The sequence below is a fragment of the Coenobita brevimanus genome, chromosome 80 (genome assembly GCF_032717465.1).
Source record: "Coenobita brevimanus isolate Jiangsu-jjx chromosome 80, ASM3271746v2, whole genome shotgun sequence".
In the NCBI taxonomy this organism is placed as follows: domain Eukaryota; kingdom Metazoa; phylum Arthropoda; class Malacostraca; order Decapoda; family Coenobitidae; genus Coenobita; species Coenobita brevimanus.
In genome coordinates, this window is record NC_137033.1 from 23,830,565 (window position 1) to 23,844,736 (window position 14,172).

General features: G+C 40.7%; 1 protein-coding gene across 2 annotated transcripts in view; it reads right to left on the reverse strand.

The window, feature by feature from the left end:
* LOC145409372 (uncharacterized) overlaps positions 1-10,883 on the reverse strand; it is a 145,401-nt gene extending 134,518 nt beyond the window's left edge. For both annotated transcript variants that reach the window (XM_080279845.1, XM_080279844.1), the window contains exon 1: positions 10,734-10,883. The gene's annotated coding sequence lies outside the window, so the exon portion shown is untranslated. The remainder of the gene's footprint in view (positions 1-10,733) is intronic.
* Between the last annotated feature and the right edge of the window lie 3,289 nt (positions 10,884-14,172).

A 14,172-nucleotide genomic window follows, 5' to 3' on the forward strand; every position in this document is an offset into this window, starting at 1 on the left:
AGTCATGTGTTTGGTGTCTGCGTAGCGTTGTTATATGCTTTTGCAGCTGCTGTGTGTTACTGTGTTAGTGTTATGTGCTTCTGTTTGTGCAGCTGTTATGCTTTGTGTGTAGCCATTATCTGTTTATGTGCCTAGTTATTTTTCTATATAGCCTACGTGTATATCTGTTACGTTTTACTGTATAAAGCTCTACGTGTTAGGGTGTTTTAGCTGGTGAGTCAGTGTGTGTGTAGCTGTCATGTCACTGTTTATGTACTGTTGTGTTAGTGTCTGTGTAGCTACCATGTGTGTGTGTGTGTGTGTGTGTGTGTGTGTGTGTGTGTGTGTGTGTGTGTGTGTGTAAATGTTATGCTTGTGTAGTTATGTGTTCGTGTGTTTGTTTCACATGCGTTTGTCCCGGTATGTTTGTGCAGCGGCTGTGTTAATGTGTATGTGCGGTTGTGTTTGTGTGTATGTCGCTGCAATGAGGTCGTGTAGCTGTGTTTGTGTAGCTTTTATGTCTGGTGACAATGTGTTTGTCACACATGTACAGAAAAAGCATGGTTGTTTCTATGGCCATCGCTGGTCTTTTTTACACTTCAGCTTGTTTCTGGCAGGGTCAGTTCAACAACTCATTTTTGTTATGAAAGTTGTCATAACTGTGAATTTTCGTGTCTGCTGTTGTTATCTCATTATTCTTTGCCTTAGCGCTCGTGAAACGAGAGCAGGTGTTATGTTTCTCTCTCTCTCTCTCTCTCTCTCTCTCTCTCTCTCTCTCTCTCACAGATACATACTGTGCATACATACATACAAATACACATTATCTATCTATTTATCTATATCTATCTATATATCTATATCTGTCTATCTATGTATATACTGTAGATAGATAGATAGATACCTTACATATATGCTGGCCATATACCAGAATATTGTCAGTACAGTATATATATGGGATATATTTCAACATTAATTACTATATTGTCTTTGGAGCAGCAACCGTGAATAACAGAACCAGCCATGGCTTGAACTTAAGTACCGTACTGTATTTCACAACGGTAAGTGCATTGCTGTTAGATAATACTAACTGATGCACTTACACATTGTAGCGGAAGCACAGAGCACGGCAGATAATAATGTATCACAACTAGCATGACAGCTCTTTAAAATGGCTCAAAATAACATAAGTATACCAAAAGAGAGAGAGAGAGAGAGAGAGAGAGAGAGAGAGAGAGAGAGTAAGGGCATGGAAATACTCAAAAAAAAAAAAAAAATGAATCACGAATATTCCACCCATCTCAGGCCATCATCAGGTAGTTACTTTATTTGTCCTATATTGTTAGCATGACTAATACCAAATACGGTATATAAGGACCCTATTCGAACATAAAAAACTGAAGAATGAAAGAATTACGTACGGTAAATCCAAATCCAAGTTAAACTTAAAACAAACCCGCCGCCCAGTTAAAAACCTCAAAAAGAAAAGCAAAGAACCACGCATAACAGACCCAAGTAACTTGTTCAAACCCTCCAAATAAACAGAGCCAGTTCTTGGTGGTGTTGGGGTGGGTGCATCAGTCGCTAAGTATAAAACACCAAAAGTTCATTTTGTCACTGCTTCGCTAGTAGCTACATGAAGATACTTGGTATAGCCTAGTCGGGTGGCAGAATGAGATTTGCTGTGTGTGGAGTGCATACGTTTTACTGTTGTCTAGTAGAACAGACCTTCTTGATCATATATCCATTTGTTACCGTACTACTTTGTCACCCTTGGGTAAAATTTTGTATGAGTGAAATTAGAAATGGTTGCCACTGACCAAAAATACTTAGATTTGAGTGGCAAAACCCATATTTTCATGGTCAAGGAATCAGTTCTTGCACACAGATAAGCTATACCGTACCTCTGCTCTGGTAGTAGGAAGATAACGTTTTAGCCACATGCTGTTCTCGAAGTGATACGTTCAAGTGGTCATATTTAGAAAATCATACATATCTGTGAGCAGGGAATCTAGGCATACCATGTGATAATACATTTTATTCGTACATAAAATGAACAACCATTCTGTACCTCTTCCATATTGCTACAAAGGGTGGCGGAAGTAGTTCAGGGGTAGCGCTCTGGATTCGGCTTGAGGAAAAGAAACCGCTATATGATACAAAAAGACCCAACACGCAGACGAAACAAGATGTATTCCAAACAGTTTCGGCGACAGCTGTCGCCCTTGTCAGTGGATGTACAGATGAAGAGTGGTACATGCAAATGCTGAGAAGCTGCTTATATGCAGGGTGAGGACACCTTTTCCCAACTGCACCTGATGTGACCTTACCAGACTCTCCCTCTACTCTGTCCATGACCTAAGTGAGGGATTACAAAGGGCGGCAAGGACCTTGCCACTAATCCTCTCATCACTGGATCCAATTTATACATTCCTTCACTATGGTTAAAATTATTATGTCTCTCTATACATACAGCTTCCACTATCCTACGTTTCTTATAGTTACTAAATTTGTAAAATATTTGGCTAGAATTCCAGTCGATTCTATGGACGTTTTCTGAAGAGTGAACGTACACTGCGTTATTTATGTTGCCTATCTTACAAGCATACATGTGTTCCTTCATACTAGTGTCCAAATCCCTTCCAGTTTCACCAATATAAACCAAATCACAGTCTCTACATGGAATTTTGTATACCCCTGCAGTTTCTTTGCTAATGGGTTTATTCTTTACTAACACTAATCTTAAGGTGGAAGTATATCTAAATGCAATGTTTACATCCAAATCATGACTCAGACTTTACCAAGCTAAGATTTGACGCATACGGAACTGTGATGTATGGCTTATTTTGTTGACTTTGTGATGTTGGTCTAGGTACAAAAAAAGGCTTTTCTGGCTTTAAAATACGCTTGCCTTATAAACCAACTGGGATATTTTAGATCTAAAAATATTTTCCATATCTTAGCGTTTTCCGTATCCAGATGTTGGGGACTACTAATTTTGAGTGCTCTAAGGAACATACAGGAAATAACTGACATTTTGGTGGCACTGTGGTGATATGAGTAATAATGTATATACAAACTGCACTGAGTTGGTTTCCTGTAGGCCTAAACAGAAAAGCTAAGTGTCCCAAGTTCATCTCTGTGCACAAATACATCTAAAAATGCAAGGGAACCATTATTTTCCCATTCAACTTTAAATTTAATTGAGGGAACAAATGCACTGGAAGGCGGTGGCTCAATCGGTAAAGAGGTGGCCTGTGGTCCTACCAGACCCAGGTTCAAAGCCCCGCTGGGGCAGGGAACAGTTAAAGGATTTGAATTTCATGTAAAGCAAACTTTACCGATCTACCAGAAGACCCCCCAACATGTCGTAAATATACCCCCGCTAATACCGATACACCAGTCCTGTATGAGACAGCCCTAGCATGTACAGTATTCAATATGGACGGTGGGTGTTAGCGCCGAAGTGGTGACATGTAGAGGTGTATAATATGTAGGAGGACTACTGGGCCTTGGGAGCAGGCTGTGTAGCCTATGCCCAGAGTCGAGAACATAAATAATAATAATAATAATAATTTTGTAAGAAAGTCGCCAAAGTTAGCGTATATGTCTGGCCAAAATGAAAACACATCATCAACATACCTATACCAAATTAAATTTTGAGGAGATATGATGGTAAGAAGGTTGGATTCAAAATATTCCATGTACAGGTTACTAAAAACGGGAGAAAGGGCCGAGCCCATACCCATACCAAACTTTTGCATGAAAAACTGGTCACCAAAAGAAAATGCATTACACTGCACACACAGCCTCATCAGTTGGAGAAAGACATCATGTCCCAGTTCGTTTATAAGGCAAGCGTATTTTAAAGCCAGAAAAGCCTTTTTTTGTACCTAGACCAACATCACAAAGTCAACAAAATAAGCCATACATCACAGTTCCGTAAGTGTCAAATCTTAGCTTGGTAAAGTCTGAGTCATGATTTGGATGTAAACATTGCATTTAGATATACTTCCACCTTAAGATTAGTGTTAGTAAAGAATAAACCCATTAGCAAAGAAACTGCAGGGGTATACAAAATTCCATGTAGAGACTGTGATTTGGTTTATATTGGTGAAACTGGAAGGGATTTGGACACTAGTATGAAGGAACACATGTATGCTTGTAAGATAGGCAACATAAATAACGCAGTGTACGTTCACTCTTCAGAAAACGTCCATAGAATCGACTGGAATTCTAGCCAAATATTGTACAAATTTAGTAACTATAAGAAACGTAGGATAGTGGAAGCTGTATGTATGGAGAGACATAATAATTTTAACCATAGTGAAGGAATGTATAAATTGGATCCAGTGATGAGAGGATTAGTGGCAAGGTCCTTGCCGCCCTTTGTAATCCCTCACTCAGGTCATGGACAGAGTAGAGGGAGAATCTGGTGAGGTCACATCAGGTGTGGTTGGGAAAAGGTGTCCTCACCCTGCATATAAGCAGCTTCTCATCATTTGTATGCACTACTCTTCGTCTGTAGATCCACTGAAGAGCCGACACTGTTTGGAATACATCTTTTTTCATCTGCCAGTGTGGGTTTTTGTATCCTATTTCATGGTCGCGATAGTGTGACTCTTCAGCCGAAACCGCTATGTTAGGTTCATCAGTCATCTCATTCCTTCTCCCGCTGTTCTGACCTCGGTTTAGCCGAGTGGTCATAATACAATTCCATTCCACCATTTTTTTCCAGGTTGTTGCAAGTAGTGCAATGAATACCATACGTCGATATACGAGAAAACATGTCCTATGCCTTGCTCCATAAACTGTGGATTGAAATCTTCATGTCATTCATTTAGGTTGTTATTTATGTTTTATCTCGGGTATACATTCCTATAACAAATATGAGGTGATAGTAGTTTAAACAGCTAATTCTTCTCTAAACATTATCGTATTAAAATCAACAATACGGTATATTTTTTCCCTTTCCTTTCCGTGCCACATGAATCTGATCGTATTATTTATTTTTTGAAGTTATGGGTACAAAGTAATACCTAATTTACGCGTATTCATTGTACTAATACCACGAATATTTAAATTGTAGTCACTGGGTAATAAAAATGCTTTGAACCTCACTGTTTAACATGCAGAATTCACTCCTGAGAACAATCGTATGTCTCTGATGTGAAATATTTTTTTTCCCACTCTACAGCTTACTTGATGATGATGATTTTTTAGGAGACAACGCTGTCAGAGAAATCGGGAGCGTCACAGAATGTTTCATGCCAACTACGATATTGCGCATTCTTCCCCCTCAGGTTTCAGAGTTCTGACGTAAACTGGGGTAACAGATCATAATGTGCTTGTTTCTTTGACGTCCATCAAATTACCCACATCAAACCGACAACGCGTTATCATATTCTTGCTCTGAAGACGATTTTATTCAGTGCAGAAAAAATATAAATGAACAGGGAAGGGGTTACATAGGCTATAATCATTGTCTTTTCTATAAGTGGGCGCTTCGAAACTGACAAAATCGACTGAAGGGGTTAAATGTGTGGCCCTGTAGAGTACTAACCACCACCACCACAACAACAATCACCACCACCACCATCACAACAACCACATCAACAACCATTGCCACAACAATAACCCCCACCACGACAACAACAACCACCACTACCATAGCAACAACAACAACCAATACAACCACCATCACCACCACCACAAGAATAAGCACCACTACCACAACAGCAACAACCACAACTACAATAAAACAACCATCACCACAACAACCAACACCACAGCTACAACCACCAACACAACCACCATCACAACAACCACCACCACAACTACCACCATACCAAACACCACCACAACTACCACCATACCAAACACCACCACAACAACCATCACCACAACCACCACCACCACAACAACCACCACAACCACGACTATAACCATCATCACAACAACCATAATCACTAACACAACAACCACCACCACCAACACAATACCCACCTCCAACACCACAAGAAAAACCACCATCACCACCACCACTACACGAACAACCACCATTACCACTACAATAACCACCACCACCACAACAATAACCACCATCACCACCACCACAGCAGTAACCACCATCACCACCTCCACAACAACATTCATTTTCATAGTCTGAATTCACTGTAAAACAAGCCCCACTATTACACGCTTGACCGCTCGAAGATGGCGGCCGCAGAGACGCATCCTCTGTGTACTGAAGAATGGGCGATGCGGCATCTAATCTTATTTATATTTATGGGTACGGGTACCTCTTCAGGAGCAACGGCTGGGGTTCAGAGATCTGAGCAGCTCGGCCTTTTTTTTTTATACTTTCCAGTAAGTAGTCATTCAAGATTTCTTTACACAACTGTTTACCAGAAGAAGCAGACTATAGGACCAGTCGAACAGGGCAGTACTCCAAAGGTGGATGGAAAGTTGGTGACGGAGAGCTGGAGCTCCCGTTTCAACAGCCATCAGGACTAGCTTCTCACCAACCCTCTTTGCTGACTATTTGTTTCAGTTACACGGGAAGTATTCCAGCATTCTCTGCTATATATTTTCCTCTGTCAACTCCAAACTACATGCACAATACATACCACACTTCCCATTCCAAACTCTGCAAAAATGGAGTCTCAAGATCTAGTCTTGGTGTTCCTGAGGATGGGGGAGGGGAGCCATAAATACCCCTACCATCCTCCCCTCTCCCAGTGATGGCCAAGCGAAATGTATGGAACCATTGTCTGATTCACTTTTCATTTCTACTAAGAATAATTTCAAATATATTAGTAGCTCTGAAAACACCAACTCAAATTCTTCCCTGGCCTTCTGGCACCATGCCAAAAACCCCTCTAACAACTTTACTTCTTCCTCCTTCCTTCCTCTTCCACTATGATGGCTCCACAGCTGCTTGTTCTTTTGAAAAGGCACAACTCTTTACTCAAATTTTATCCTCCAATTCCACCTTAGTTTCGGTGCTATCTCTCCATCTCTTCCCCCCCTCTGACTTCCTCATGAATGGCATTAAAATTTTCAGTTGGTGTACTTTCTGCCCTCACTATTTTCAGTACTAACAAAGCGTTCAGACCTAACGAGATCTCTCCTGTTGTTCTCAAGAACTGTGCATCTGTGCCCAGGTAAACTCCTTCACCTTTGTCTGCTGACTTGTATATTTTCTTCTTGCTGAAAGTTTGCTCTCATTCACCCTGTCCCAAAGAAGGGTGACCATACTCAATTCTCTTCATTTGCTTTAACAACCTCTATCTGTAAAAAAAAAAAAAACTTTCCCATCATAATCTTTCTGACCGTCAGTATGAATTTTGCCAGTGGTATTCCGCTGGCGATCTTTCACTTTCCTTTCAGACTGGTCATCCTCATTTCGGGACTTTACTGTAGTGACAGCTTTGCATTCCACCTAGCCTCAAAGGCTTTCAATAAAATCTGGCATAAATATTTAATATTCAATTAAATATGTAATTAAGCCCTTAGCTGCTGTTGTGGTGGCCACCATTCTTCTCCTAGAGTTATCAATGGCTGTGTTCCTCATGGTTGTCCTGTCACCAACTCTCCTCCTGTTCATCAATATCCTAGGCAATACATCTAACCCTATCCACTCACACCTTTCCAATCACTTCCCACAGCGTTCATCGCAGCAATTGTCAACAAACATGGGAAAAGGCTAAGGCACACACCTACAGTAATTTTTGACTGGCTCGTTTCTGGGTGGGGTAAACGTAACCTTGTTTTTACTACATCAAAAACTGAGTTCTTACATCTTTCGACCCATTACAATCTTCCACAGGAATATCCATTAATTTTGAACAATATCCAACTCTATCCTGCATCATCACTTAACATATCGGCACTTGAGGTTTCATTCTCTCGGGATTTATCATGGAAAGATCATAATTACCTCTTGCAAAATCTGCTTCAAAATACAGTATCAAGAGTAATAGACTGACTCCGTGCCTCCTCAGCTTCACACAGATGCTAACGTAATACTTTTTTTTTTCCTCTCCTGTGTTGAGTACAACTCTCTTGAGTGTACGGGAGGGGGGGGGGGCTCCCCACATACAGCTCTTCTCAACAGTGTGAAGTCATAGGCTTTCCGTCTCAATAACTCTCCTACTACTGGCTCCCCTTAACCACTATCTCTCCGTCGCATCTCCAATCTGTCTCTTCGCAGCACTGTTACATCTTTATCTCTTTTTTTATCACTATTTCAATCGTCATTGGTCGTCTGAACTTTCTGCTTTCATCCCTTCTCCATTACGGCGGGCACGTCTGGAAACAATTCCCTTTTCTGCCCACGTCTCTGATAGAGTTAACCGACGCTCCCGGTCCTTTTTGATTACTGAGTGATTAATTTTATTGCCAAATAATTACATATGACAGGATAATACATTTATCTGAATAACTGGCAGATATAACTACCTAAGCAATGCTCAATGTGGCTAGCCTTACAGGCGTAAGTAAATATAATAATGTTACGTGACACACGGTTCTACAATTTCACATATGCAAATGATATTACAGTATACAGTCTACTACTTCTGAAGTTGGCAAAAATCAATTAAATTCTTGTAGCCTGTAAGAAAAGGTGTGAAAGCAATACCGGTACTGTAACTATTATGGTAACTACTGAGAAAGACAATAAAGTCAACATAATGATAACATTAACCAGTATTGATTTAGAAAGTGCTGCTTAATCGATCTTTTGAATACACACACAAATGGGGCATGTCTCGATGATTTGTCCAAAGTGTTTCATAATTTGGCTCCCCTTTAACTAAGACAACGTTGTGCATGTGATTTTCTGTGGTATGGGAGTCGCAATAACTCCTGGGCCTCTAGTATTAAAACTGTGGACTATTACATGAAAATCATTCTCCAGGCACATATGACCATTTAATGATTCATACGAGAAGTTGACTGCCTGAACAAACAGGATATCATCTAATTTTTAACAGACCAAGTTCCTTGAATACTGAACCTGTGTGAGCATTACAAGATAAGTAAGTATTTATACGAAGTATTTTCTTTTGTGCAACAGCTCAAGTCTGGTACTGTCTTCTGGCATCTCGAAATTATCGAATTTTCTCTTTTTCTTAGAGTGAACAATGTGGCCAGTCTCTAACCTTTAGTTCCTTCTCCCTTCCATTATAAAAAAAAAAAAATCCAAAATTCCATAGCTTAATTATACTGGAATAGTCCATCTGCCCAGCAGAGTGGGTGTGGAACTGCTGCCAACTAGATTCAAATCCCTCAGTCGACATGACCCCATGAGGAATCCATATTATGATACTCCCAGGCGTTTATATTTAGTTTTAGATGCTTTTCCAACTTTTCCAGCCTGTTCATTAACTCCACTGTTATATAGTAGGCCTGTCTAAAGCATTTCGTCTAGTGCAGGGGTTCCCAACCAGGGGTAAATTACCCCAAGTGGGGTAATTTGGTCTTTTGTGAAGGGTAATGGGGGAGGCATAAAAAAAAAAAAAAATCTAAAAATCATACCAGTTATGATAGACTTTCAGACCTATACTAAAATTCAGAGATGAATATTTAAAGTCATGTTTATTTGGTATCAGTGTTAATAATGAAAATAAATTACTCCTTGCAATAACTCTTGGTTTTAGCCTAACCTTTAATTAAGTCCTACATTCAAACTAAAATCTAGGCATCAAAATGTTAAGCAGCTAAAATGCAATTGTGGAAACATTAGCAATGAGGGGTAATGAGTGAAGGGAGGTGTGGAAAATGGGGTAATGGGTAAATAAAGGTTGGGAACCCCTGGTCTAGTGGCAGTAAAAATAAATACAAAAATCTCACCGTTACATTGACTAGTGCTTGCAAGAATGAAATACAGTAAGTCGCCTGAGTAAACGAGGTTAAAACGAACTAAAGGATACAAATATGTGAACTGACGCACAAACAATCCGACTTGGTCTAATTTTGTCTTTTCACACTGCACGGAATTAGTACTGAACAATTTTAGGGACACGTTACATTCTTAGATTACCGAAGTTATATTGCATGTTTTGAGGACGCCGATGTACGGTTCTACGGACAGCTCTGAATGCGTGAACATGTCTGAAAGTTGGAGTGTACTTATGGTTGACTTAATGGCTGTGTACCACTGAAGTGTCTTAGTTTACTGTGAAGCATGTCACGTATACTCGTATGCGCGTGCGAGAGAAAATGTGTAGGCATCAAGGGATGACAAACTCCGTAAAATTTCGACTTAAACCCTGCCTTTCTCTTCCCCCCCCCCCTCCTTTTTCTTTAATAACCCGTCTACCTTTTTGTTCACTATGGACCTACATGTTTATTGTCTTCCACTGGCTACAACCCACGTTCTTATATCTGTTGATCACAGCTGTCCCTTTTGTAGCTCAACCTAATCAGTTTTTATATATATATATATATATATATATATATATATATATGTATATATATATATATATATATATATATATATATATATGTATATATATATATAATAATGAAAGTTAACTGAAAATGCTGATCTTGGGCTATGATGGGGGTGGTCGAAAATTCAATGTACAGTAGGCTATAAGACAACGTCAGATAACCCAGCATCCATGTGCTGTGGTAATATGAGATATACATGTAATTATCGTCAAAACTGCTCAAAGTAACAGCACTGACAGGAGTGGTGGCTGAAGGGGAAAGATGCGAGAAGCAGGTTACGGCTGGAGAGTACGTACCTCTTTGTTAGCTCTATCAAGGCAGAGTAAAACCTTTCCCTCGTTCTCTGTACAAAGTGTATCCTGTTACTTGATACAAGTGTGCGTGTCCTGACTGGTCATACACACCCCTCTCCAGACAACCCCCTCGCCCTACCATCGCACTGCACTCTTGGCCACTGAAATCCGCCTCTATGAACCCGAATATATATACATAGCTATTTTTAACTATGATGTCATTGTCAGCGCCGCTCATTGGCTGCGCCCTTCTGCACTACGTAATTTGAACGCAGCTGATTGGCCAGCGGGATAGGAGGAGAAAAAACGTCAAGCTCCGGAGCGCGGGAGCTTCGTTATTACTATATTGCCAGTGCTTTTATTGATGATTTTGTTAACGTCTCAAGAAAGTTAATAATCAAAATACTAATATGGCAAAAGATTATAAGCGACTATGTTTTAATACGAATATAATAGATTAAGCATAACAGTGTTATTTACAAAGGGGCGAGGGCAACGATAAGGCGACTGTTACTACTACTTGTTGGCGTGGTGGTGGTGGTGGGCTTGCCCATTTTGCCCGGGGCAAGAACAGCCCTGCCAGGCACACGCTACCACACCCGCACCTCCCTCACACCGTCACCTCGCCTTATAATGCGCAACCAAATATCGCAGTACTTCATAATAACGATGGCTATTCTAGCTACCAACAGTACACTTAACTGAGGTATGAACTACGCTGATATATCCCAATATTTTACGTACGACATTTCCGGTCGTCAGACAGCCTGGCTCCCAACCCTATCCTGTGCCAGCATAATTCAGTTTTCAGAAATTGTGAATCTTACTTTTGAGAAAACACATCGTGTTGGTTTTATTTGTCACGTACAACCGACTGGATGGATGTTCCGCTTGAAAGTGTTCGTTTCAAGCTTGTAAGTTAGTATGAAACAATGCAGTCTTCATCGGTAATGAATAAGTAAATGAATAAATAAAAATAGTTTCATATGGATGGGACAAATGCGACAAAAAGTTTGGGCCACCCAACGCACGAGGTAACACCCTGATGTCCCAGTACATTAACTATTACACGATTTATTAGAATGACACAGAAAGATGGCAGGACGGGTGAGGGAGGAGGCTGTTGAGGTGGCAGTATATGTGTATGTGTATGCGTGTGTTGAGTATTTGGCGATATGCGGCAGCTCCCCCGCAGCCATACACCCACGCACCGCCCACCCACCTCACGAACCCACACACCGTCTCCCTCAGCCCCAGGCCAGATGGAGAAGGATGTGGGACTCCTCACCCCTTTCTGATTCTACCTTGCCTTCCTAATACCACTGAATTTACCAACACATCCAGCACATATGCTAGTTCACAACACATTAGCCCCTGCCACATCAGCTATTACTCCTTTCGCTCTCTGGCCAGTTTTCTAGTTGGCATAGGAGGTTCCTGGCACTTCTTCCTCAACAGTTCATTTCAGTATGCAAATGATTAACATTGTTTATGCAGTCTATGTCGATCCTGGAATTAGTTAAACAATACCCTGGTTAATTTTTAGGTGTAACACTTCAACATAAATAACTGAGTTGTTTAACCTCTTCTTCGACCCAAGAGAAGTTAAACACCGAACATTATCAATTTATTTCTCCGCTTACCTCTATCTCTAGTACTCCAGAATAGCATTACCTGGCACACAACACACATTCTTGTATCTTCCGTCCCAAAGTTGATCTCTCAACGATCATAGGGCAGTATTAGGTGGAATAGGAGGCTTCGTTGCACCTCTTTCTCAGCGATTCATTTTGCATGGTACATGTACACCCTTTTATCTTCTTGTACGTTACTGAAGCCAACTGTCGATACTAAATAAAAATAATAAAAAGAGGCTAGTAGGGTATAATATGCATAACAGCCAGTAAGCAAGAGACACCACGTCGAGGCCTCCACTGGCAGGGAGAAGACCCTTTGAAGGGCCGCGTAGTGCCGTGCACTGCTGACTTGACAGTTCCGACCAGCCTCTGTGGTGACAGACCACGCCCCTCCCTCCCTCACTCATTGTTGTAGTTTCAGGTATCGCTTTTTATCAAAATTCATGTTCGCTCTTTCAGTTCAGTTACATACTTTCAATATTATTCTTGATACATTTAGATAGTATACTCAGCTCGGGGAGAAAAGTCAGGTTGTGAAAGGATTGCTGGTCCTATTTCTAATTCAGTGACTACAGTACTAATGCCTCCTCCAGAGTTAACAAAATCATTTGCAAGTATTAAAAAAAAAAAGTCATAGTAGTGAAGGGATTTGCATGAAGTATTTGGATCGTAACTAGTGCAACGAAATGTCTGTCAACATACCTGTACCCATACCCATCCCAGGCTTTCTCTGGCAGCATTATTACGGTGAACAATTCAAATAATTGAGTTCATCAAAGTTCTGACAGATTACGCAGAAAAAGCAAGGCGAAAATCAGTATAACCTCCGTTTGTTTGCTGGGAAACTCAAAGCTGTCGTTCCCTGTACTTTGACATCAAACTGGCAGTCAAGTTGTTCATTAAAGAAGCCCCTAAGTCTTGCCCTTTGTCTTGACAGCAGTGACTAAATGTCTTGGGATGATATTCATAAAGGATCCCACCCTAAGGTTACAATAAACAAATCTCCTGAAAAGTTAACCATTATTACAGATCGTCTTGTATTTCGCATTTTGTCACTTTAATAATGACTGTTCGGTTATGAAGTGTTTGGTTGCTATACCATGTACGAGTGATGACAAACGTATACACAAACACTGATGAACTTAGGATCATGAGATTGTATAAATACAGTCTCTGGTTCACTATCCACCCAGCATGACACGAGGAGGACCCGCTGCCAAGGAAAACAGGAAGCAAGTTGACTTTTGTTTTCAGTTTAAACCAGCTTGAGGAAGAAGGATGGACGACTGAGGCCTGGATGGTTGTACCAGAATGAATAAGGCTATTCAAAAATTTTATTCATACATTATTGCTATTATCACTGTATTTTTATTTCTTTCGACCTGTTTCAAGGCGGAGTTATTCATAACTCCAGCATGAAGCCTTCACCTTGGCACGAGGGCATCAGTTGTGTTCTTAGTTCGAAAAGTCCCTCCTAAGCTAAATGACTATTGTTTGGTGGCAGCAAGAATAAACTAAAAATAAATGTCGCCGTACTGAAGGGGTAAGATATTTTTATGTACGTGGAAAGTCTGAATTCAGAGGATGAGTCAGTGGGACTGTGGGTTGAGTGAGTTTGTCTAGAGTGGGAGAGGCATCATGGATTGCTGAGGTAAACTGGATTGTTGTGACTGGCCAGAGAGGGTGTGGCGAGCTGCAAGATACGAGGTGAGGTCAGGTGGTTGGGAGAAGGAGGGGGGAGAAGAAAGGTACCCGCTAGTAATCTACACCAAACAACAATACTATTCTGTTTCACTTACTATACC